Source organism: Capricornis sumatraensis, chromosome 12, assembly GCF_032405125.1.
Source record: "Capricornis sumatraensis isolate serow.1 chromosome 12, serow.2, whole genome shotgun sequence".
Lineage (NCBI taxonomy): Eukaryota > Metazoa > Chordata > Mammalia > Artiodactyla > Bovidae > Capricornis > Capricornis sumatraensis.
In genome coordinates this window covers 63,820,248-63,848,214 of record NC_091080.1, presented here as the reverse complement: position 1 = coordinate 63,848,214, position 27,967 = coordinate 63,820,248, and the positions used below count along the sequence as shown (strand labels likewise).

Genomic DNA, 27,967 nt, shown 5'->3' with positions numbered 1-27,967 from the left:
AAACTAACCAAGAGTACTCCCCACCGCAACCCCCAAACTACCAGGATTCATTAGCTCCTGAAGAGGCAATCTACTTGAAAATGGTTTCTCCAATTCAAGCATTCACTAACTTCTTTACAAGTTATAAAGTCACTTTACAACGTGATCTCATTTGATTTTCACAGTAAGTCTGAATGGCGGTGGGGACTACTGTCCGTCTGTTCTATGAATAAGATAAGGGATAGAGTTCAAATTCTTGGGTCATCTAGTCCTGTCCTACCTGACAGTGAAATGCGGTGCTTTGAGTGTCTTGCTGGCTGTTGAATAGTAGTTGAGATGGAGGCAGAAAAGGGAGGGGTGGGCAGATGGCTGATAAACAGATGAAGTTGTGAAGCATGAGTGACATGAAGGCTGGGAGCTGGGCTTTCCACTTTGATTAACCTCTGTGTGCAGTCGCACTCGCCCGGCGATTGAGGACTCCATCAATACCATCTTGAAAGTGGAAGTAGCGTAGACTCCAGGACACTGCCTCGAAAGAAAGATCGAGAGGGGGGGGATTAAACTGCTATTTAATTGTTGGGGACACGTCCACAATGTAACGAATGCCCTTAGAGAAGCAATTTGGAGAAGAGTGAGTTGGAAACCTTGGGGGAAAGTCAAAATCTTTAGCCATAAAACACCTGAACAAGACATAATTATTAGCCCCGAGCTTTATTTTAATGATGTACTATGTCTTAAATATAATACCGACAATTTGCTGAAAGATGCCAGCTGCTCAGAAGGAAAAGGAACGAGACAAAAGGAAAAGGAGGGTCATTTGTAATGAGTTTGGATCTTCATACAACCTGTCAGTTTGGTCGTGTGAAGCTCCTGCGCCCTCAAGGGACTGACAGAATGTGCCTGCATAGGCCATGGGACATCTGTCGACAATCCTCTGGGGTGTGAGTGGTCCCCACTTTGATTCTTTTCCCTGTGTGTGTCCAAGCATTTTCAGCAGGTTGTGTGAGAGAGTCTCAGGGAGAGTCAGAGGTTTATCCCTGGAGTTGGGTGGCTGATCAAGCATTTTCCTTGGCATTTGGAGACCTGGGTTCAAATTTTGACACCAAGTTTGACAAATAACTTTGCTTTTTGACATTGCAGTTCCCTATTTGCAAAATGGGATTGAATTTAGACACTTTAGAGAATTAAGATAAGGACTGAGGAAATTGCTGTGTGTGATAATGCTTCGAAAGTAAGTAGAAGTTTTTGTAAACGAAAGGTGATTATCTCAGTTCCTCCTAAGGAGATTAAATCTCTTTTATTATCGACTTCATGTTTGTTTGAACAACCAGTATTTTTCATTTTATTAATAATCTTATTCTTTACATTACAAAAATGTATTCTCCAACCTAAATTCCTTCAGGTAATCACTTATGTGACCTGGCTGAATGGACAGATAATTTCATTTAGAGAAGGGAATAGCTTAGTGATCTTTGGTACTTTTCACCTAAAATTAATTTAAAAATCTCAGTCTTTTGGAAGAGGACCAAGTGAGCAATGCCCTCAAGGCATTTAAATGTTAACTCAGTGTTAGTACCTCCAAGAAGCTATTTACAAACTCTCAAGTTGGCTTCACATATCCATTCATTTGTTCCATAGCCAGGTTCTCACTCACTCTTCTCTTCTCCCACGATGACCACACACATCTCCATCGTAGTTCTTGCTGTTTCATAATACAATTAAGTTGTTATAGATTTTATCTCCTCCACTAGAATAAGAACACCTTAAAGATAAAACTTTGGGGACTTTGTTGGTGGCCTAGTGGTTAAGGATCTGCTTATTAATGTAGGGGACTTGGGTTTGAACCCTGGTTGGGGAACTAAGATCCCATGTGCCTCTGGGCAACTTAAGCCTGTATGCCACAGCAAGAGAAACTCCTTGTGCCACAACAAAGACCCAGCACAGCCCAAAAAAGAGATAAAACTTTGACCTATTTGTCTTTATACCTGTAGGGCTTGACATAGTGCCTGCTTATTATTATATTCACATCAGTGAGGGTGCTGTTGGAAGCAAATAACAAATGACCTAACTAAAAATGACTTAAACACTGAGGATTTTCTGTATGTATTCGTGTTGTAAGAAGATCAAAAGGAGGGTATTTCCAGGGCTGGCTGATTCATTAGTTTCATGATATTAATATATCCAAGATTCAAGTTCTTTGCATATTTCTGCTCTTTCACACCAGATATGCAACATCCTGCAGAAGAAAAGTGTTTCATTCTTTTATTCTTTTCTGTGAATTTTTTTTTTGTTTGTTAAAAATTGTGACTCCCACAATATATCCTTCTTACCTATTGTATACAGAGCAGTTTGTATCTTTTAAATCTCATCCCTAATTTGTCCCAAGCTCTTCCCCCTCCCTTTGGATAACTACTCGTTTATTTTCTATATCTGCAAGTGTGCTTCTGTCTTGCATATATATTCGTTTGTATTACTTTTTAGATTATACATACGTGGACAGAGGAGCCTGGTGGGCTACAGTGCATTGGGTCACAAAGAGTCGGACATGACTGAGCACACACACACACATCACATTATATCGTATTTGTCTTTCTCTGTCTTATTTCAGAAAACATAACATTCTCTAGGTCTATCCATGTTGCTGCCATTGGCTCTATTGCATTCTTTTTAATGTCTAAGTAATACTCCATTGCGTGTGAAATATACACACACTTTTTTATCTGTTTTGTCTTTTTGTCAACATTTGGATTGGTTTCATGTCTTGGCTGTTGTAAATAGTGCTGGTATGAACTTTGGAGTGCATTTAATTTCTTGAATTAATTTTTTCCCAGATATATATACCTAGGAGTGAAATTACTGGATCATATGGTCGGTCAGTTTTCAGTTTTTTGAGAAACCTCTATACTGTTTTCCACAGTGGCTATACCAATTTACAGTCCCATCAACAGTGTACAGATCTTTTTTATTCAGTAAATAAACATTATACAGCACTGAAGCCCTCATCTCTCTTTAGACTATGGCTTAAAGATCTAAACGTAAGACCAGAAACTATAAAACGCCTAGAGGAAAACACAGGCAAAACAGTTTCTGACATAAATCACAGCAGGATCCTCTATGACTCACCTCCCAGAGTAATGGAAATAAAAGCAAAAATAAACAAATGGGACTTAATTAAACTTAAAAGCTTTTGCACAATGAAGGAAACTATAAGCAAGATGAAAAGACAGCCTTCAGAATGGGAGGAAATAATAGCAAACGAAGCAACTGACAAAGAATTAATCTGAAAAATATACAAGCAGCTCATGCAGCTCAATTCCAGAAAAATAAACGACCCAATCAAAAAATGGGCCAAAGGACTAAACAGACATTTCTCCAAAGAAGACATACAGATGGCTAACAAACACATGAAAAGATGCTCAACATCACTCATTATCAGAGAAATGCAAATCGAAACCACAGTGAGGTACCATCTCAAGCCGGTCAGAATGGCTGCTATCAAAAAGTCTACAAACAATAAATGCTGGAGAGGGTGTGGAGAAAAGGGAACCCTCTTACACTGTTGGTGAGAATGCAAACTAGTACAGCTACTATGAGAACAGTGTGGAGATTCCTTAAAAAACTGGAAATAGAACTGCCATATGACCCAGCAGTCCCCCTGCTGGGCATACACACCAAGGAAACCAGAATTGAAAGAGACATGTGTACCCCAGTGTTCATCACAGCACTGTTTATAATAGCCAGGACATGGAAGCAACCTAGATGTCCATCAGCAGATGAATGGATAAGAAAGCTGTGGTACATATACACAATGGAATATTACTCAGCTATTAAAAAGAATGCATTTGAATCGGTTCAAATGAGGTGGGTGAAACTGGAGCCTATTATACAGAGTGAAGTAAGTCAGAAAGAAAAACACCAATATAGTATATTAATGTATATATATGGAATTTAGAAAGATGGTAGTAATGACCCTATATGCGAGATAGTGAAAGAGACACAGATGTAAAGAACAGGCTTTTGGACTCTGTGGGAAAAGGTGAGGGTGGGATGATTTGAGAGAATAGCAATGAAACATGTATATTACCATATGTGAAATTGCCAGTCCAGGTTCGATACATGAGACAAGGCGCTTAGGGCCGGTGCACTGGGATGACCCTGAGGGATGGGGAGGGAGGTGAGAGGGAGGTTCAGGATGGGGAGCACACGTACACCCATGGCTGACTCATGTGACTGTATGGCAAAAACCACTACAGTATTGTAAAGTAATTAGCTTCCAATTAAAATAAAGTAATTAATTTAAAAAAATGAAAAAAAAAGAATAATCACTTTCCTGAAGTTGAAATGTTTGAATGTGTGTGCAAGGCTGTTGCAGCACTGTTTTTCTTTATCTAAAATATTTATTTATAACTGGAGGGTGATTACAGTTGTGTTGGTTTCTGCCATACATCAACATGAATCAGCCTTAGGTACCTATATGTCCCTTCTCTCATGAACCTCTCTCCCACCTGCTACCCTGCAGCACTGTTTTTAACAGCCATAATTTTGCAAATTATTTACATATCTAGAAACAAATATATGGATAAATAAGTTATTATGTGATGGAATGTTATTGAAATAAATGATATACATTAATACTTATATGTATATTAATAGGGATTAATCTTAAAAATATAATATCGAATAAAGTAAGTAAGTAAAGTCACTCAGTCGTGTCCGACTCTTTGCGACCCCATGGACTGTAGCCTGTCAGGCTCCTCCATCCATGGGATTTTCCAGGCAAGAGTGCTGGAGTGAATTGCCATTTCCTTTTCCAATATTGAATAAAAGCATCACAAAATGATTAAGTACAGCATGACATCATGAATGCAAAGTTCAAAACACATAAAATAATACTATCTATAAGACTCTGATGCTGGGAGGGATTGGGGGCAGGAGGAGAAGGGGACAACCGAGGATGAGATGGCTGGATGGCATGAATGACTCGATGGACGTGAGTCTGAGTGAACTCCGGGAGTTGGTGATGGACAGGGAGGCCTGGTGTGCTGTGATTCATGGGGTCGCAAAGAGTCAGACATGACTGAGCGACTGAACTGAACTGAATTGATAGTACTATCTGGGCTTCTCTGGTGGGTCAGATGGTAAAGAATCTGCCTACAGTGTGGATCCCCTGCAGAAGGGCATGGCAATCCACCCCAGTATTCTTGCCTGGAGAATCCCCATGGACAGAGGAGCCTGGAGGGCTACAGCCCATGGGGTTGCAAAGAATTGGACATGACTGAGTGACTGTGCACAGCACAGCACACATATGTAAAAAATGGAGGAGAGTGATACATTTCAACTTCAGCAAAGTGGTTACTCTAGAGAGAGAAGGGGGTTTTGACTCTGTATAATGTTTACTGTAATTTTTTTTCATTGAGGTATGGTTGATGTACAATATTATATAAGTTTCAGGTATAAAACATAGTCACAATTTTTAAAGTTTGTATTCCATTTATAATTATTATAAAATATTGGCTGTGTTCTCTGTGCTATACCATGTATCCTTGCAGCTCATTTACTTTATATACAGTAGTTTGTACTTCTTAATCCCCTCTCGCCTTCCCTTTCCCCACTGGCGACCACTTGTTCATCACAATTGACTCTTGTGATGGATTTTACTATCCATCTAGAGGAGAAGAAACAGACGGGCAGAGCAGAGAGAAGACAAACATTTTGAGAGTGTTCTGCATGCTCCCAGCATCAGAGTCTTTTCCTGGGATAAAAGCAACACAAAATGATTAAGTATAGCATGGCATCATGAATGCAAAGTTCAAAACACATAAAATAATGCTATCTATAAGACTCTGATGCTGGGAGGGATTGGGGGCAGGAGGGGAAGGGGACGACCGAGGATGAGATGGCTGGATGGCATCACGGACTCGATGGATGTGAATCTGAGTGAACTCCGGGAGATGGTGATGGACAGGGAGGCCTGGCGTGCTGCGATTCATGGGGTTGCAGAGTCAGACACGACTGAGCGACTGAACTGAACTGAACTGCATGCTCCCAGAAACCACTGGCGTATTTTACAGAAAGAATGGAAAGTGTGGTGAATCTGATAGATTAGTTAATTAGAGGTTGGTTAAAACAGTTTCTATATTTTCTGAGTATAACTATAAATAAAGGCTGTGAGCTTTTAACAACTGAGGCAATCCAACACATACTTTCTCTGAAGTACAAGGAGGCTTGTGTGACTTTCCAGACATAAATGATTTTAAACAAATCTCTACTTAATACCGTTCAACAGAGTAGAAATTTTCATAATCGCTTAGAGAAAGAGATAATGTTTTATGTGTCACTGGAGGAAAGTATAAAACAAATATTTTACAATTTTTCTCTAGCCATTTATTGTTTTGATTTGACTCAAATCACCTTTTCTTGTTATTGTAATCGACTTCCTAATGCGTCTTCTCATACATAGAACTTTATATGCATGAATAATACAAGTTGATGTAGCAGTATATTTTCTTTGTTTTCACATTACACATACAGCACAAATCCTAATAAAACTAGACTGGAACATATTACAGATTCATTTGGTTAGTATCCAGGTACCAAGTGAGTGAATAAATACATACATTTTAAATTACAAATGTGCCACCCATTACTTAAAATGCCACCTCTTCTGCTTTATTTCGACTTTTGCGCTTATCATGTTTTATTAACACTTTGAAGTTGTAAACATGACTAGAGTGACAGCGATATCACAAAGTTGAGGTTAGAGGTTTGTTATATGTTGGAATAGAAAGTCCTGAGAGTCACTGTAGAGAAAGTTATTCTCAGGAGCAGTGATTGAAAATACTGCTATGTCAGACACGCTCCTAGCTATCCTTTGTGGAGGGTGTGTGATGATGGTCTAGCCCTGTGCATCTCAAAGAGTGGTTAGCAGGCAATGGCACTGAGTTCAAATTCAGTCCTTGCAAAAATACCAAACCCTGGGGTCATCAAACACCTACTAAATCTACTTCTCTGGAGGTAGAGCCAAAGAATGTGTGTTTACTCTTATTGACTCTTTTTAAAAAAATCGCACGTGGGTTGCATCACTCAGGCTCAGCAGTTGTCTCCAGGCGTGTGGGATCTTAGTACTCTGACCAGGGATCAAACTTGCGTCCCCTGCATTGGAAGGAAGATTCTTAACCACTGGACCACCAGGGACATCCCATCTCCTATTGACTCTTATAAACAATAACTTCGAGATTTTCTTAGTTCTGCTTCCTTAAAAGCGGAGCCTTCAATAGGGTGCTTGCAGTCATGGCACCTGGTTTACTGAGACAGCGTTTTTCAGAAAAATCTGTGAGGTTGAGAGCAAAGCAGGATGGGGAAAGAGGAAAGGGCTGAGCAGTGGTGTGGTCTCGGGTAAAATCTAGCTTTGGTTTGATCCATGGAGGTAGACTATGAAGTTGCCCACTTGAGCTAAGCGAGGCAGAATTTAGTACTCTGCTTTCAAGTGGTTGTAAGTTATGGGCTGTATCAGGGTGGAGAGTGGTGGAGGTGGGGCAGACCTTCGCTGATGACTGAGCTCCTAGGAGCAGAGGGTACTTTTCCTGCCAAGAGCATAGCTGTGAACCCTTTGGCAGCTGACACAGCCACCTGGACATGAGTGCCCGGGTCTGGGTAAGAGAATTTGGGGGGGCATCATATAGCATTCTTCACAGTCTACCCCTTGCATTGCTCATGTCCACTCTCTTCTCACATTAAATTCTTTCTTATAATACGAACCCCATAATCATAGTTCTTGGGGAAACTTAAGAGGAGGGTTGGTGGGATAAACCGTAGCTCCTGCTACCGCAGTTGGTACCATGGTCCTAACTGGTGCTCATCATCCCCCTCCTCTATCACCCATTTCTGAGCCCCCTGACCCCCAGCTCTGACTAGTCTAGGTGTCTTGCCTTTGGAGGCAATGCAGCTGTTATCTCTGAGGAGTTGAAGTCTCTGGTTACCGTGTCTTTCTGAAACTGGGGTTGCTGTATTTGCCACAAATGGCATGAATGTACCAGGAGACGTCCTAGCAGAGGTACCAGACATATTCAGGTATGTCATTACTAGGTGTGAGCTGCTGTGTGCTCAGTCGCTTCAGTTGTGTCTGATTGTTTGTGACCCCATGGACTGTAGCCTGCCAGACTCCTCTATCCATGAGATTCTCTAGGCAAGGATACTAGAGTGGGTTGCCATGCCCTTCTCCAGGGGATCTTCCGGACCCAGGGATCGAATCCCAGGCCTCCTGTGTCTTCTGCATCGCAGGCAAATTCTTTACCACTGAGCCACCTGGTAAGACCCTTATTATTAGGCGGTAGTTCTAATTCCTCATAAGGATCAGGGCTGATTTTCCTGGATGTTAGATTAGGATAGCTCCTTTTTGTACCTGTTGGACTAATGGCATAAGTAACCCAGTGTGACTTGTAGGATCTACTGCTTTCAATTTAGATGGAGTTAGTTTTACTGTGTCTCGGTAGGAATGTTTGCTATATTGCAATCAGGATACCTAGATTCAGAGATGGATGGGAATGGGAAGTTCAAGTTCCTTAAGTGAGTCACTGGAAATGTTGGTGGGCGAGGGTACTCCTGTGTTTCTACTGCTAGATACCTGAACCTACATTTTGTATTTACTGGGGACCCAACACCACACTATGGACCTTGCTTTAAGGAATTTGTCAGACTGTCCAGGTTAGCACCTATCAGTACAAGGATGCTTGCAACTTAAGTGAAAAGTGAAAGTGAAGTCGCTCAGTCGTGTCTGACTCCTAGCAACCCAATGGAGTGCAGCCTACCAAGCTCTTCCGTCCTTGGGATTTTCCAGGCAAGAGTACTGAAGTGGGTTGCCATTGCCTTCTCTGTCAGAATGCTAATTAAGCTTATTCAATATGGTGTCTTGGCTACATCTTTAAGAGGCTGTTTCATCTCTCTCTCTGGATAGGAGCTTTTTGATAATACAGAAAATGATAGGACTCTGTACTCCTTATATATATGCCTGCTGCCACACTTTATTGGCTGTAAAGTGGGTCCCTTTGATCTGGAGTGATTTTATGCAGAATTCTGAGTGTAAATCACACATTCTATGAACTCTTGGTTAATGGAACAGGCAGAAAACCTGTGGGAAAAAGGCAAACCCATACTGTGTGTGTGGTCAGGAGGCATCTCTCTCCTTGCCAGGATGGGAGAAGTCTGATGCAAGCAATTTGCTATTAACTAACTGGTTGGTCTCTTGGAGACAGTGTGTGTTGTCCCAGTAAAGGGATCTAGGCTACTATAGAGACCCACTGGCCTTCCTTTCAGGCTACAGTTTAAGCCAGATTTGACATAAACGATCAAATCTGATCATACTTACAGATTTATTGATGACATACAAGCTGTTTAATTAAAGCTAAAATGTGTTCAAACTAGTTAAATTCATACACTTATATTCAGTTTAGTTTGCTTGAGTAAACCCATATCAGATTTATTATTAGGTCATGTTAGTTTAATCAACACAGATACTTGTTAGATGCTAGACAGTTAATGGAGAGAGAAACTGGTCAAACCAGTTGGGATGTGTAGAATTGATGTTTGAAAAATGTAGCTGTGATTGACAATGAAAAAACTCAGAAACAGGAATTACAAACAAATAAAGCTCAATGAGGTTTCCTTTTTGAGTTTGAAAATTGTGCTTTATAAAATATGTTTCTTTAGAAAGTTTTGGACCTATAATCTTGAATAGAAAAGAAACACTAACTTAATTTTTTAAATTAGCAGATTACTTATAAATTCTGAAAAATAAAATCATAGACTTACAAAATCACAGAGTTGGGAAGGTTAGGTTCCCATAAAGGTTGTTCTTTTCAGTAAAGGAGTTCTCTTTATTGCAGGCTGATGGTCAAATAGCTTCAACTAATTATGTGATAGGACATCTAGTACTTCCCAAGAGAGTCTACTTAATTTCTTTTAAACATTATGTTTTTATAGTTATAAGGATAATACATTTTTATAATAGGAAAAAACAAACTCAAAAATAGTAAGTAAAAAGTCACTTTAAATTCCCTATTAAAAAAATGCTGCTATTAGCATTTTGCTGTTTTTTCCTTTCAGTATTTTTGTATAATTTAATCATCCCTCAAAGTAGTTGTAACTGTTACATATACAACTATATGTCTTGCTATTTTTTAAGAAGTTTATTGAAGTATAGTTGCTTTACAATGTTGTGTTAGTTTTTGATCTAGAGCAAAGTGAATCAGCTATATGTATACATATATTCCTTTTTTTTTTTTTTTTTGATACAGCCACTATGGAGAACAGTACAGAGGTTCCTTACCCTGTATGCGAGACAGCAAAAGAAACACAGATGTATAGAATGGACTTTTGGACTCTGAGGGAGAGGGAGATGGTGGGATGATTTGGGAGAATGGCACTGAAACATGTATACTATCATGTAAGGAGCGAATCACCAGTCTATGTTCGATACAGGATACAGGATGCTTGGGGCTGGTGCACGGGGATGATCCAGAGAGATGATATGGGTTGGGAGGTGGGAGGGGGGTTCAGGATTGGAAACTCATGTACACCCTTGGCGGATTCATGTCAATGTATGGCAAAACCAATACAGTATTGTAAAGTAAAATAAAGTAAAAATAAAAATTAAAAAAAAAATAAAACTAATGACTATTAGGTTCTCCAAGATATAAGTTCACCATGAATTCCTAAACTTAATGGCATTGAAACATGTATAATATCATATATGAAACGAGTCGCCAGTCCAGGTTTGATGCATGATACTGGATGCTTGGGGCTGGTGCACTGAGAGGACCCAGAGGGATGGTATGGGGAGGGAGGAGGGAGCGGGGTTCAGAATGGGGAACACGTGTATACCTGTGGTGGATTCATGTTGATGTATGACAAAACCAATACAATATTGTAAAGTAATTAACCTCCAATTAAAATAAATAAATTTATATTAAAAAAACCCTAAAAATAGAACTACCATATGATTCTGCAGTTCTCACTCCTGGGTATATATGTGGAGAAAACCATAATTCTAAAAGATACATGCACCCCAATGTTTTGCTATTTTTAAATGTAAGGTTATAATAAAAGCCTACTTATGTTATAAACACCTTTGAAGCTACTTTGCAATGGTGCATATTCCATCCCATTTAACCACAAGATGTGGTTCAACCATAAACTATGTCATCATTCTTTCATAACTAGGCAATAAGGTTGCTTCCATAGGCTAAACAAAGGGCGAAGGGAAATTTATCCAAAGATACTTTAAAAAACAAAATTGCCTTCCAAAATTTATGCCATAATGTTAGGACATAATGGACACCAATGTCTTTACTCACTTGGAATCTTAACAAGGTTTGTGCTTCACTTTCAGTTTGCATATAATTCCTTTCGATAGGGAATGTATATGCAAGACAGAAACTGGATTATTTCCTTTTCTGTGATTCAAAACATACTTCAAAACCATGGACACCCTTTTTTATTTGTTCTCCTTGCTTTGAGAAAGCCCAAATATCCTCTATTAGTGTTTTGTTTATCACAAGATTCACTTCTGTTCTTTTAATTTTGGTTTTTAGCAATTTGACTATTATGTTCCTAGGTATGTTTTTCTTTCTGTTTATCTTGTTTAGATTTTATTAAGCCTCTTCAATCTTCTGGTTGCTATTTTTCATCAATTTTGGAATGTTTTCAGCTATTAGTTAAAAAAACTTTTTTTTTCTATTCCGATATTTCTCTCTTCTCTTTTTTGTGACTCTTATTTGTGTATATTTTAGATCATTGATATTCTGTAGGTGATTGGAGCTTGGTTCATCTTTCCATCAGGCTTTTCTTCTTTATACTTGTTTGGATAATCTCTTTTTTGCTGTCTTCAGGTTCCTGAGTTTTTCTATTGTGGTGTCTAATCTACTGGTAAGCTCGTGTAGTGAATTTTTCATTCAGGTTATTGTATTTTTTGATTCTAGAATTTCCTTTTGGTTTTTAAATAATATCCATTTCTTTACTCTTATTCTTCCTATGGACATTCATTATGCTATTTTCCCCTTAAAATAAGTACATATGTTTATTAAAGTGTTTTCAAATTATTTCCTATCAATTTAAACATTTCTACCATCTCTGGGACTGTTTTAACATACTGATTTTTTTTCTCCTTGCTTTAGGTCAGTAAATCCTATATTTAGTCATTTTTTATTATATGCTGTACAGTGTAGATGCTCTTTTATTGAGATTCTGCATTTCACTTTCTTAAAGACTGTTGAGGCTTTATGTTCCCAGCCAGTTAATTTTCTGTTGAATCAGCTTGATTCTCTTGATGCTTGATTTTAAGCTATATTATGTCATATCTATAGTCATGCCTCGGAGAAGGCAATGACACCCCACTCCAGTACTCTTGCCTGGAAAATCCCATGGATGGAGGAGCCTGGTAGGCTGCAGTCCATGGGGTCGCTAAGAGTCAGATATGACTAAGCGACTTCACTTTCACTTTTCACTTTCATGCATTGGAGAAGGAAATGGCAGCCCACTCCAGTGTTCTTGCCTGGAGAATCCCAGGGACGGGGGAGCCTGGTGGGCTGCTGTCTATGGGGTCGCACAGAGTCGGACAAGACTGAAGCGACTTAGCAGCAGCACAGTCAAGCCTACTGTCGGTGTCCAACAGCTTTATTCCTAACATGGGGTCTTTCTGGGGTCCAGTACACTGGGGGTGTTAATTGATGTCTCTAACACCCTCACTGATTGGAAGTCCAACATCTTTCAGTACCAAGAAGCGTCTAGAATCTCCAGTTAATTCACATTTCTTCAATAACTGTTCCCCTCATCCTGAGGCTTTAAAGAATCTTATTCTAACCATCTGCACTTAGTATTTGATGAACTCTTGAGAAGGTGCTACACGTATTTCTGGAATCCTTTCTCTGTGCAACTTCCTCTTGAAAAATCCTAGTTACTTCAGCAACCCCAAACTCTGATTTCTGCCCCCTCAGCTCAGTGAAGCTATTGCTTGGCTCCACCTTCTTGCTCTATATTCAGAAAGTATAGGATGATTATAGGAGCCATGTTGTGTGTTTTCCTTTTTATCATAGATCACAGTTCCATAGCACTATTTTCAAGCAACCGAGAATAGTTGCACAGTCTGTGCAGTTTTATAGTTGTTTACTATGTGCAGGCTAGTCTATTAACAGCTACATCTGAAATGGGAGGCTTCATTAAGACTTATATATGTAGTACGAGACTAACTTTTATCCATTTCCAATATATCTCTTCTGTTGTTCACTGTTTTATTCCCTGTGAAGTGAAAGTCAAATTATAGGTTGAGTAGCCTGGGCCTAAGAAGTGGTTATTAACAACTTTAATGATATATCAGGAAAAAAAAATCAGAAGAAGATTAAATTTGCAGCAATTTTTTAAAATTAAGAGTAAATTCATTTTTAAATAAACAATTTTGATATTTGATTTATCTTAGAGATTGCCAATTATATCATCTACAAAAGACTTCATAGTTTAAAACCTTCATGTACATATAAAAAACATGGATCGTTGGGTGGATGCATAGAAATAATTAATTGCCTAGGGAATAATTTGGGCTTCCCTGGTGGCTCATTTGGTAAATAATCCACCTGCAATGCAGGAGACCTGGGTTCGATCTCTGGATTGGGAAAATCCCCTGGAAAAGGGAATGGCTACCCATTCCAGTATTCTGGCCTGGAGAAGTCCATGGACTACAGTTGGCTTAAAACTCAACATTCAGAAAACTAAGATTATGGCATCTGGTCCCATTACTTCATGGCAAATAGACAGGGAAACAATGGAAACAGTGACAGACTTTATTCTGGGGGCTCCAAAATCACTGCAGATGGTGACTGCAGCCATCAAATTAAAAGACACTTGTTCCTTGGAAGAAAAGCTATGACCAACCTCAGTTCAGTTCAGTTGCTCAGTTGTGTCTGACTCTGCGACCCCATGGACTGCAGAAGGCCAGACCTCCCTGTCCATCACCAACTCCTGGAGCTTGCTTAAACTCATGTCCATTGAGTCGGTGATGCCATCCAGCCATCTCATCCTCTGTGGTCCCCTTCTCCAGCCACCTTCAATCTTTCCCAGCATCAGGGTCTTTTCCACTGAGTCAGTTCTTCACATCAAGTGGCCAAAGTATCAGAGTTTCAGCTTCAGCATCAGTCCTTCCAATGAATATTTAGGACTGAGCTCCTTTAGGATGGACTGGTTGGACGTCCTTGCAGTCCGAGGGACTCTCAAAAGTCTTCTGCAACACCACAGTTTAAAAGCATCAATTCTTCAGCTGTCAGCGTTCTTTATAGTCCAACTCTCACATCCATACATGACTACTGGAAAAACCATAGCCTTGACTAGATGGACCTTTGTTGGCAAAGTAATGTCTCTGCTTCTTAATATGCTGTCTAGGTTGGTCATAGCTTTTCTTCCAAGGAGTAAGCGTCTTTTAATTTCATGGCTGCAATCATCATCTGCAATGATTTTGGAGCCTCCCAAAATAAAGTCTGCCACTGTTTCCACCGTTTCCCCATCTATTTGCCATGAAGTGATGGGACTGGATGCCATGATCTTTGTTTTCTCAAGTTAGATTATAGGCTGAGTAGCCTGGGCCTGAGAAGTGGTTATTAAGAACTTTAATAATACATCAGGAAAAAAAAATCAGAAGAAGATTAAATTTGCAAAACTGCCACTTTTTCTAAGACATTAAACAGTCTCAGTTCAGTTCAGTTCAGTTCAGTCACTCAGTCGTATCCAACTCTTTGTGACCCCATGAATCTAGAACCCTTTAAATCTCAGAAGTTACCTTCGTCATTTCTAAGATGGGATCCAGAGACACCTTTTAAAAATCAAAACCTGCCAGAATTTTCCTCCAAAATAAAAGCTTTAAAAGTTATGGTGGAAAATTTACTTACTCCTGTAATAACACTGATTGCACTTGCTTTGTTTTCCCCTTTATTTTGCAAACATCATGAGGGCAAAGACCTTGTTTTCTACCAAACTATTAACATGTAAAGTGAAGTTGCTCAGTCATGTCTGACTCCTTTCGACCTCGTGGACTGTAGCCTGCCAGGCTCCTCTATCCATGGGATTTTCCAGGCAAGAATACTGAAGTGGGTTTCCATTTCCTTCTCCAGGGGATCTTCCCAACCCAGAGATCAAACCCGGGTCTCCTGCATTTCAGGCAGACTCCTTACCATCTGAGCCACCAGGGAAGTCCTACTGTGTCTAAAAACAGTAAATATTCATTTGCTTACTACTAATAATAATGTTAAGAGTAAGAGCTAACCTTTATGGAGCGCTAGCTATGTGCTATTATTTTACATTGTATTATTTTATAAGATACACATTCTTTGTTTACACGATTGATAGCTTTCTTATAGCTCATAAAATGTCTTATATTGTTGATTCGACTTCGTTCATACTGACTTCAATGAGTTGAGTTTTCTATGGTTAAAACTTTGTTCTGTTGCTGCTGTTGCCATCGGTTTGCTTCCTTTCAGGATCAAAGTGAATACTTTAATATAAAAATCTTTTCTTTAAATCTTCCTCTGCTGGTTCTTTCCTAGGTTCTCTGGTGGCTCAGACGATAAAGAATCCACCAGCCATGCGGGAGACCTGAGTTTGATCCCTGGGTTGGAAAGATCCCTTGGAGGAGAGCATGGCAACCCACTCTAGTATTCTTACCTGGAGAATCCCTACAGACAGAGGAGCCTGGCGGGCTATAAGTTTCCAAAGGTAGCTGAGGAGCAGGAAGCAGGCAGGTTGGCTGGAGAACACTCTGTGAGGAATGAAGTTCTCTTTCTGTCGTTCTCAATGGAGCTGACTTTCTAAACTCACAATTCATGAGTGTGATTAGTTTTCCTGTGGAAAATAGTGCAAGGTCAAACTGAGATGGCAGCTCAGATAGGAATGGAAAAAGCAGACAGATCAGAAATATGCCAAAAATAATATATGAGGGTTGAGACCCCAGGTAGTAGTGAAACTGGGGAAACCAGTTCTTTTAACATTTTGAGGGACAGAGAAGCCTCAAGTGATAACTGGTTTACCATAGTTCAGTTCAGTCACTCAGTCATGTCCTACTCTTTGCGACCTCATGAACTGCAGCACACCAGGCTTCCCCGTCCATCACCAGTGTCTGCAGTCCACACAAACCCATGTCCATTGAGTCAGTGATGCCATCCAACCATCTCATCCTCTGTCGTCCCCTTCTCCTCCTGCCCCCAATCTTTCCCAACATCAAGGTCTTTTCAAATCAGTCAGCTCTTGGCATCAGGTGGCCAAAGTATTGGAGTTTCAGCTTCACCAATCTAGACAGCATATTAAGAAGCAGAGACATTACTTGGTCAACAAAGGTCTGTCTAGTCAAGGCTATGGTTTTTCCAGTGGTCATGTGTGGATGTGAGAGTTGGACTATAGAGAAAGCTGACTACCGAAGAATTGATGCTTTTAAACTGTGGTGTTGGAGAAGACTCTTGAGAGTCCCTTGGACTGCAAGGAGATCCAACCAGTCCATCCTAAAGATCAGTCCTGGGTGTTCATTCGTTTACCATAGGTGCAATTTAAGAATTCTAAAGGTTACTTGTTTGTGTTGCAGTAAACAATGTAGAATCTTAGCACCTCAGACTGTTTGGGGTACTGTAAACTCTAATAATTAGCTTTTAGTACATTAAGCTAAATTTGACTGAAGAGATGCATACGATATTTAAAGAAGGCAGTCTTAGGAAACATGCTTTTCTTAATCTTAAACCAAGTTAGGCTACCAGAAAGCTAATATATAGGTTATACTGTTATTTCTACTAAATTGTCTCTAATACATTTTGCTTTTATTTAATACATGGACTTTGAGATTTATTACAAATAAAAGTAGTCTGAAGAAGAACACTTCCACAATTCTAACCAGACAACAACTAAACTCTTTCTGTTTTGTAGTTATTGAGGACTTTTGCCTATTACTTTACTCAGAGTATTCTGTGGAAGTCTGCTTGTAAACATTTCAAGATTTAGTGCCCAGAAATACATTATAACTTTGAAGAAATTGATGTTTCATCTTTCAGATAATGAACATGAAATGCCTTATCATATTTGTTTTCTGTCATATTTCAGTGGATACTCACAGCCAAATTTGTACATTGATTTGTAATAATGATATTATTTTCATGGCTCTCTCTAATCCTGACTATAGTGAAAAGATGTCCTTTTCATTATAGGGGACTGGAATGCAAAAGTAGGAAGTCAAGAAACATCTGGAGTAACAGGCAAATTTGGCCTTGGAGTGCGGAATGAAGCAGGGCAAAGGCTAATAGAGTTTTGCCAAGAGAATGCATTGGTCATAGGAAACACTGTCTTCCAACAACACAAGAGAAGACTCTACACATGCACATCACCAGATGGTCAACACCGAAATCAGACTGATTATATTCTTTGCAGCCAAAGATGGAGAAGCTCTATACAGTCAGCAAAAAGAAGACCAGGAGCAGACTGTGGTTCAGATCATGAACTTCTGATTGCCAAATTCAGACTTAAATTGAAGAAAGTAGGGAAAACCACTAGACCATTCAGGTATGACCTAAATCATATCCCTTACAATTATACAGTAGAAATGAAAAATTTAAGGGACTGGATCTGATAGACAGTGCCTGCTGAACTATGGATGGAGGTTCATGACATTGTACAGGAGACAGGGATCAAGATCATCCCCAAGAAAAAGAAATGCAAAAAAGCAAAATGCTGTCTGAGGAGGCCTTATGATTAGCTGTGAAAAGAAGAGAAGTGAAAAGCAAAGGAGAAGAGGAAAGATATACCATTTGAATGCAGAGTTCCAAAGAATAGCAAGGAGAGATAAGACAGCCTTCCTCAGTGATCAATGCAAAGAAACAGAGGAAAAAAATAGAATGGGAAAGACTAGAGATCTCTTGCAGAAAATTAGAGATACCAAGGGAAGATTTCATGCAAAGATGGGCTCAATAAAGGACAGAAATGGTATGTACCTAACAGAAACAGAAGGTATTAAGAAGAGGTGGCAAGAATACACAGAAGTACTGTACAAAAAAGATCTTCATGACCCAGATAATCATGATGGTGTGATCACTCACCTGAAGCCAGACATCCTGGAAAGTGAAGTCAAGTGGGCCTTAGGAAGCATCACTACAAACAAAGCTGGTGTTGGTGATGTAATCCTGGTTGAGTTATTCCAAACTCTGAAAGATGATGCTGTGAAAGTGCTGCACTCGATATGCCATCAAATTTGGAAAACTCAGCAGTGGCCACAGGACTGGAAAAGGTCAGTTTTCATTCCAATCCCAAAGAAAGGTAATGCTAAAGAATACTCAAACTATTGCACAATTGCACTCATCTCACATGCTAGTAAAGTAATGCTCAAAATTTTCCAAGCCAGGCTTCAGCAGTACATGAACTGTGAACTTCCAGATGTTCAAGCTGGTTTTAGAAAAGGCAGAGGAACCAGAGATCAAATTGCAAACGTCTGTTGGATCATGGAAAAAGCAAGAGAGTTCCAGAAAAACATCTACTTCTGCTTTATTGACTATGCCAAAGCCTTTGACTGTGGATCACAGCAAACGGTGGAAAATGCTTCAAGAGATGGGAATACCAGACCACCTGACCTGCCCTAGAGAAATCTGTATGCAGATCAGGAAGCAACAGTTAGGACTGGACATGAAACAACAGACTGGTTCCAAATAGGAAAAGGAGTGTGTCAAGGCTGTATATTGTCACCCTGCTTATTTAATTTATATGAAGAGTACATCATAAGAAACACTGGGCTGGATGAAGCACAAGTTGGAATCAAGATTTCTGGGAGAAATATCAATAACCTCAGATATGCAGATGACACCACCCTTATGGCAGAAAGTGAAGAAGAACTAAAGAGCCCGTTGATGAAAGTGAAAGAGGAGAGTGAAAAAGTTGGCTTCAAGCTCAACATTCAGAAAACTAAGATCATGGCATCTGGTCCCATTACTTCATGGCAAATAGATGGGGAAACAGTGGCTGACTTTATTTTTGGGGGCTCCAAAATCACTGCAGATGGTGATTGCAGCCATGAAATTAAAAGACGCTTACTTCTTGGAAGGAAAGTTATGACCAACGTAGACAGCCTATTAAAAAGCAGAGATATTACTTTGCCAGCAAAAGTCCATCTAGTCAAGGCTATGGTTTTTCCAGTAGTCATGTATAGATGTGAGAGTTGGACTGTGAAGAAGGCTGAGTGCTGAAGAATTGATGCTTTTGAACTGTGGTGTTAGAGAAGACTCTGAGAGTCCCTTCGACTGCAAGGAGATCCAACCAGTCATCCTAAAGGAAATCAGTCCTGGGTGTTCATTGGAAGGACTGACGTTGAAGCTGAAACTCCAATACTTTGGCCACCTGATGTGAAGAGCTGACTCATTTGAAAAGACCCTGATGGTGGGAAAGGTTGAAGGCAGGAGGAGAAGGATACAACAGAGGATGAGATGGTTGGATGGCATCACCTACTCAATGGACATGAGTTTGGGTAAACTTCGGGAGTTGGTGATGGACAGGGTTGGAGAAGGAAATGGCAACCCGCACCAGTGTTCTTGCCTGGAGAATCCCAGGGATGGGGGAGCCTGGTGGGCTGCTGTCAATGGGGTCGCACAAAGTCAGACACGACTGAAGCGACTTAGCAGCAGCAGCAGCAGGGATGGATGGAGTCGCAGAGTTGGATATGACTGAGCAACTGAACTGAACAGAACTCCTGACTGCTTATTTTCTTCCATTTTATTACATTTGTCTAAATAACGTTTGTTGTGCTGCTGCTGCTGCTTCTCAGTCACTTCAATCATGTCTGACTCTTTGAGACCTCATGATAAACCACCACAAATCGTCGTTATTATTATAATCCATTCTTGTTTCAGGATAAATACATATGGTAAATTAAATCACTACTAATTCTATTGATGACGTGTAGATTATCATAGTATAGGTCTCACCCTAATAGCTTAATTTTTACCCACCTCACATGAAGAATAATTTAGTTATTTTGGTATCCTATTTTCAATATGTTTCTTAAATTCTGTTTGAATACAGAACTAAAATCAATGACATGAATAGAAAGCATGGAAAACATTCACATTCTCTGCCCATATAAATAATTTTATTCCGTTCCTTCTTTGCTATTTCTTCATTTCTTTTCTTTCTAATGATTTTTAGGTAAACTTCGAAATTACATTTTCTACTGTTCCTTTTTCTTTGTATTTTTTGTCCAAAATTAATGTGTCTGGTCTCTTATACTTAGTTCAAGAGTAATTATTTTTCAGTTTGATGTGATGATTCATTTTATTGGGAACTGAGTCAAATTTCTCAGGTAGTGTATTTTGGGGTGATTTAATGAAAATCATGAACTTCTAATGTAAAGTTCAATAGTTAATTTATTTCTCTTGTGGAATAGCATGAACACAGCCTTTGGGTTTTGCAGTTAAATGTTCCTTTAGGAAGGGATTCTAGAGTTGGGGTTTCACTGTAATGTCAATTAGATTGAGAAGTATTATACAAGCTAAGATTGCTTGCACAACTCCCTGCAACAAAAGCAAGCATTATTTTGAAACTCTCTTCTTTCGGTTTGTTCAGCAGACTTTCCACAGGAAGGTGGAACTCACATTCCTTTCCCTATTCCCTGAGTGAGGATGTGAGTCTGGATTTAGGGTGAAGTGAAGTGAAGTTGCTCAGTCGTGTCCGACTCTTTGCGACCCCATGGACTGTAGCCTACCAGGCTCCTCTGTTCATGGGATTTTCCAGGCAATAGTCCTGGAGTGGATTGCCATTTCCTTCTCCAGGGGATCTTCCCAACCCAGGGATCGAACCTGGGTCTCCTGCATTGTAGACAGATGCTTTACCATCTGAGCCACCAGGGAAGTCAGGAATTCCTAAATAAGAGGTAGGGATTTTCCTGAATAAAGATGATAAAATCTGGATTACTTGCAAAAAATGCCTGGAAAAGTAATTTGCCATGTTGAAGACTCCTCGAACTCTTCACTGACCCCATGAACTATAGCCTGCCAGGCTCCTGTGTCCATGGGATTTCCCAGGCAAGAATACCGGAGAGGGTTGCCGTTTCCTTCTTCAGGGGATCTTCCCGACCCAGGGATCGAACCCACATCTCCTGCATTGGCAGTTGAATTCTTTACCATCTGAGTCATCTGGGAAGTCCAAGGGGACTCCAAATTTAAACTAAGGCTCCAGTAACCTTGAATTTTAAAGTTGTATTAATGTAGCTGCATATGATACATATATCCACACCAAACCATAGACTCTTATGAAAGCTTCACAAAGAAGACAATGGAGCCCATTTGGTTTCTCAACCTGACGGTTGCTTGATTTCCCTTCATCTTGCTGATCCTATAGGCAGCTAAGGGAGAGAGAAACACTTAGGAACTAGAGTAGGAGACTTGAGCCAGTTTGAAGCCAGCTCTGAAACTCCTTATTCTTCTGACTTTGGGTTATCATTCAAACTTTCAGAAGCTCACTTTCCTGACCTGTCACATGGAGACAAAAACTCTCCTAGCATAGGTTAGCTGGGAAGATAAATGATGAAAAGATTAAATGTTAATATGTGCACAAGTTTTTGTAAACTATAGTGTGTGCTAGTCATGCAAAGAATATTAATAATTATTATATATTGGCATTAATTTATATCATATCAAGGCTCTTGATACAATTTAGGAGATATTCTGATAAAAGTATATTCTGATAAAATTTGGGAGAGCAACCCACCAGATTTATGCCTTTCAAAGGTGTCCTGTGTGCCTAGAGTGGTAAATAAGTAATGAGGATAATATATAAATCCAGGAATTAAGTATTTATGTATAATACTTTACAACTTTATTTGGTGAAGCATCTTTCATGCCAACTATATCCCCAAACAGATTACATTCAATAAAGACTTACAGTGATATGCAATAAATACTAGCAGTGAGCGACAGACATTGAGATAAACAGGCAGGGGAAAAGTGCTTTTCAGCTAAATTCTTAAATGAAATGAAGAATTTAGGGGTGAAGAGACCCAGGAGAGATGTCACAATAGGGAGAAACTATTGGAAGTAGTTTTCACACTCAATTTTCTTACTGAGAGGCCTGAGGCACAAAGTATCAAGGCCTGGAACCTCTGCTCGGGTCATCTCGCTGGCAGCACGTCCTCACTGCAGCAAAAGAAAAGACATGAAGTCCAAGGCAGGTGAGTTCCAACTTTGTGGGAATTATGAGGCAGGGAAAGCTTTGTTTTGATTTATGAGGCACAGGGAAGGAGTTTGTATTGGTATTCTGTTCCCTGTATTCCACCCAAGAAGTGCATCTATGAAGTTCATCACTGAAAATCAGCTGGAAATCTGATCTGCAGTCTAGAGTGAGCATTTTCAAGTTAGCTCAGAACATACCCTTTTCTGAATCCTTCCATAAGTTTTGCCTTTGGTTTGCAGTTTTGACACAGAAAAATGATTTTTTAATATGTTAATCTGCCTTTTTGGTAGGCTGTGGATAACATGAGCTCTTTAACACTGCTGTGGGGTGTGTGTGTGTGTGTGTGTGTGTGTGTGTGCACGTGTGCGCGTGTTTTAAGGAAGCAATGGTGACATAAAGAAAAAAGAAAGAAAAGAGGAAAATGTTACTCATAGGTCTAATAAGACTAATTTTATTCTATTCTCACTTTTTTTACTCTGTTTTTTCACCTAGAAAAGGAGGATATCGATATCTATTTACTAGGGTTGTGTGAAGATAAATAAGATGATGGCAAACCTTTGGTACTGCAATTTTTAAACCTCTCAGTAAACATTAGTCCCCATCTTCATTAGCTTGAATGTGTTATTAACATCTTTCTCATTTTAGAGAGCTATTATTTAGAAATTTTGACATTTGTAAAATACTTGCTATTAGAAACAGAACCACATTACAGAAAATTCTTAGGATAGGCAATTAAAACTCTTATATTTTGCATATAATGCATTTTAAAACACCCTCAATCTCTAAGTTAGTACTCAGATGAATATAATTGTGTACAGACTATGAAGGGGGGAAGGTAAGAGTTGGGGAAGATAAGAGTGGGGAAACGTAAGAAGATTCAAAGTTTAAGAAAACGTTGCTTGTATGTGAAATTTGATTTCAGAAATGGCAACCCACTCCAGTACTCTTGCCTGGAGAATCCCATGGAGGGAGGAGCCTGGTAGGCTACAGTCCATGGGGTCGCAAGGAGTCGGACATGACTTCACTTTCACTTTCTTTCACTTTCAAAGAGTGTGTAAGTAAGAGTTACTGTATTTTCTATTCACAAAGTGTTTATGGTGTTGGAAGACAGGGGATTTCAGGCAAGGTTGTGATTGTTTGGTTTGGTTTAATTTGGTTTAAAGACCAACTAATGCCTTCCAATGAAAGACAGGTTTGCACTTTGCAAACCTATCTCAAACTCTACTATGTCACTTTATATAAAGAGAAGTAGATATAGTTCAATGTCTACAGGATACCTTTGACTTGCTGGATAGATACTGACAGCTTTAAGGAGGGTCATGAAAGTGTCTTTTGTGATGCTAAAATGGCCTCAGAATGAGCCATTTATTTTGGAAGGGCATATATAGAGCTAAAAAAAAAAAAAGCTTAACCTTGAAGTATTGATAGGAATAGAGACAGTACATAAGTGAATGAAGAGATTAGTGGCTGAGTAGCTACAATCACAAATTGGTTTCACAGCAGCTCCTGATATGACCAATGAAAAAGATAAAGAATGAAAGTTCAGTTCAGTCACTCAGTCGTGTCCAACTCTTTGCGACCCCATGAATCACAGCACGCCAGGCCTCCCTGTCCATTACCAACTCCCGATTTCACTCAGACTCACGTCTATCGAGTCAGTGATGCCATCCAGCCATCTCATCCTCTGTCGTCGCCTTCTCCTCCTGCCCCCAATCCCTCCCAGCATCAGAGTCTTTTCCAATGAGTCAACTCTTCACATGAGGTGGCCAAAGTACTGGAGCTTCAGCTTTAGCATCATTTCTTCCAAAGAAATCCCAGGGTTGATCTCCTTCAGAATGGACTGGTTGGATCTCCTTGCAGTACAAGGGACTCTCAGGAGTCTTCTCCAACACCACAGTTCAAAAGCATCAATTCTTCGGCGCTCAGCCTTCTTCACAGTCCAACTCTCACATCCATACATGACTACTGGAAAAACCATAGCCTTGACTAGACGGACCTTAGTCAGCAAAGTAATGTCTGTCTCTGCTTTTGAATATGCTATCTAGGTTGGTCATAACTTTTCTTCCAAGGAGTAAGCATCTTTTAATTTCATGGCTGCAGTCAACATCTGCAGTGATTTTGGAGCCCCCCAAAATAAAGTCTGACACTGTTTCCACTGTTTCCCCATCTATTTGCCATGAAGTGATGGGACCAGATGCCATGATCTTCGTTTTCTGAATGTTGAGCTTTAAGCCAACTTTTTCACTCTCCTCTTTCACTTTCATCAAGAGGCTTTTTAGTTCTTCTTCACTTTCTGCCATAAGGGTGGTGTCATCTGCATATCTGAGGTTATTGATATTTCTCCCAGCAATCCTGATTCCAGCTTGTGCTTCTTCCAGCCCAGCGTTTCTCATGATGTACTCTGCATGTAAGTTAAATAAGCAGGGTGACAATATACAGCCTTGACACACTCCTTTTCTTATTTGGAACTAGTCTGTTGTTCCATGTCCAGTTCTAACTGTTGCTTCTGGACCTGCATACAGATTTCTCAAGAGGCAGGTTAGGTGGTCTGGTATTCCCATCTCTCTCAGAATTTTCCACAGTTTCTTGTGATCCACACAGTCAAAGGCTTTGGCATAGTCAATCAAGCAGAAATAGATGTTTTTCTGGAACTCTCTTGCTTTTTCGATGACCCAGCGGATGTTGGCAATTTGATCTCTGGTTCCTCTGCCTTTTCTAAAACCAGCTTGAACAACAGGAAGTTCACAGTTCACGTATTGCTGAAGCCTGGCTCGGAGAATTCAAATCAGCCAAACAGCCATGAGGGGTCCACTCCTTGGGGGCATGGCTGCTGTCTAGTTGCACAGCATGTATTCTCAGTGCCTAGAATGTGGTAGGTACATGCTGCTGCTGCTGCTACTGCTAAGTCGCTTCAGTTGTGTGCCTGTGCGACCCCATAGACGGCAGCCCACCAGGCTCCTCCGTCCCTGGGTCTCTCCAGGCAAGAACACTGGAGTGGGTTGCCATTTCCTCCTCCAGTGCATGAAAGGGAAAAGTGAAAGTGAAGTCGCTCAGTCGTGCCCGACTCTTAGTGAACCCATGGACTGCAGCCCACCAGGCTCCTCCGTCCATGGGATTTTCCAGGGAAGAGTACTGGAGTGGGTTGCCGTTGCCTTCTAGGTTCTCACTATTCCATAGTGAAAATAAAGGAATATATATAAATAAATAACATATATTCAGGAGAGAGTGACTTGACTCTTTTTTTTTTTAAGGAAGATTCTAGATTATTTGGCTCCCATGGCAGAGGTTATCTTCTATAAAATTTCCTCTATTTTCCAGTTGTCTTCTAAGTAGGTACTTCTATCCCTGGTGTTCTTTATGGGCTAGTAAGTGTAGGAGAAATGCCTCTAGGGACAGAAAGATCTGAAGCTGTTGCATTAAAAATGTTTCCCAGGCAGACAAGATATGCCTGGAGTCTGCTCCTGGTTACAACTTTAATCATTTCACACCAGCTGACTGTGGAAATTTATCTGAACGATGAAGGAAATACTTTAATCAGGACTTCATCATGTTACTTTCACAACTTTGTAGTTCGAATTAAAACTAAGAGCATGGAAGATTATCTGTGACTTCAGTCTCCCCAGTTCTGATAATCCCATGAGAAGGTGCCTTGCTCCATGGAATGGAAGACAGGGGATTTCAGGCAAGAAGTCAGGAATGGGAGAGATTTGGGTGTGTGTGTGTGGGGAGTTCAGGTTCCAGAAAATTCAGTTCTAATAGCTATTGAGAGTTTGAACTAGCAGAGGTCATGAGACTGATAGCAATTAGTGAATAGAATGGCACCATATGTTGGGAGCCCAGGAAATCAAACTGACTTCAGAAGTCTGTGGTCTCAGAAACAGAAGGAAACTAAAGCTACGATAGTCATGAAGTCAATCAAGGTGAGAAGGAAAGGTGATGAAGAGAGATAAGGGATTGGATTGGATTAGAATGACTGAAAGAATGAGAGCTCCTCTAAGAAAATAAGCCTTGTCTAATTACTCTTATACAGGAATTATTGGAGGTAAAGACCCTGCTCCTCTTGCCAGGTGTAGGAACTTGTTCCCCAGCACTGCAAGTGCACACAAGTTGGAGAGGGATGCTTCCTGCAGGACCATGTGTTCAGCCGGGTTGTGTAGAGGAGAGTGAGAAGTCCAGGAATGTTCTTTTGTTTTCTTGTGAGCAGATCATCGCATTTCTCAGCTTAGAGGGGCCACTGAGAGAGGGTGACTTGGAAAGGTATTTCTCTGAAAGGGAGGACAACTCCGGAATATGCTCTAGGAGAATTTTATTTCATGAAAATAAACACAAAGACCCTTCAATGTGAGTCTTCTACTTTATTGATACTATGTGTTAAACTGTACTCAGTGCTCTGTTTAGGAAGGAGTTCCACAAAAGAGGGGATATATGTATATGTAGAGCTGATTCACTTTGCTATACGGCAGAAACTAATACCACACTGTGAAGAAACTATACCCCAATAAAAATAAAAAAATAAATAATTAGAAGAGAAACTCACATAATTCTTCCCAGTCGATAGGCATCAAATATACGCAGGACAGGTATTCTGAGTGAGATGACCCAAAGGGAAAATATTAGTCACTCAGTCATGTCCGACTCTCTGTGACCCCATGGACTGTAGCCCACCAGGTTCTTCTGTATGTGGAATTTTCCAGGCAAGAATGCTGGAGTGGGTAGCCATTCCCTTCTCCACGGGATCTTCCCAACCCAGGGATCGAACCTGGGTTTGATCCTGCCTACGCTGCAGGCAGATTCTTTTCCATCTGAGCCTCCAGGGAAGCCCATCCTAAATGAGATACTTGTGAGGAGTTGACAAAAGTCATCAGCAGGTTTAATGATCTGGCCCCAGGAGCCTAAATGAGGGTAGTGGCTCTCAGCTCCCTGGAGGAGCACTGCCGACGTTCTTCTGTGGTTACACTGGCCACCCCAAAGAACCTAATGGGGAAGCTGCTTCTCTGGTGATGTCTGTCGTGCCTCATCTATAACCTCCATCATTGCTTTTTTTTTTAAAAAAGCTCTTATGATAGCACAGCACATTTGAGTATGCTTAAAGTATTCAAGTGGTGCTACTGGCTATAATTAAGTTCTTTCAGCCTTTCCATTACAAATTCTTCTTTCCAGGGTTTACTATCTCAGAGACTTCTAATCCCATTGGACCAAACTCAGTACAGAAGTTGTCAGCAAGAATGCAAATTTTTCTGCTCACCCCTAAATATTTCCTATTAAACAAATGTGTTTTTTTTTTTTTTCTCTTTCTTATTGCAACATAGGTATAAGTTTTCAGGCACTTTTGAAGGGCCACAGGGAAAAAATAACCTAAGCATAAAATCAGAAAGAAATACATAAGAATGCAGAATCTGTCTCGTTTGAGGGTGGGTGGGGAAATATCAAACATTTCCAGTATCAAAGAACTTTTTGCCTTGTGATTTTAAAATCAAACTCAAGATTTAGCTGTGAAATAAACTAAAAGCATACTGGCTGTGATTTTGGACTTTTGATTTTTTTGTAAAGAGAAATGTTTCTTTAGTCTGTGAAAGTTTAAAATGATTGGTTGATTCCAATATGTTCATCTGATGTGGTCCGTACTTGAAGTGCTTCTTTTCCTTTCTTTGTCTTGAAGCGAATTGAGTAAAAATCATATGTGACATTTTTGGCATATAGCAAAGTTATTAATGTAAAATAATTATAATATTTTATTGTGATAAAAAGTATATGAAATTTACCATCT

General features: G+C 39.9%; 1 non-coding gene across 1 annotated transcript; it reads right to left on the bottom strand.

Moving 5' to 3' along the window:
• Window positions 1-20,807: 20,807 nt before the first annotated feature.
• TRNAC-ACA (transfer RNA cysteine (anticodon ACA)) lies at window positions 20,808-20,879 on the bottom strand. The gene has a single exon. It is a non-coding gene; the product is annotated as a tRNA-Cys (tRNA).
• Between the last annotated feature and the right edge of the window lie 7,088 nt (window positions 20,880-27,967).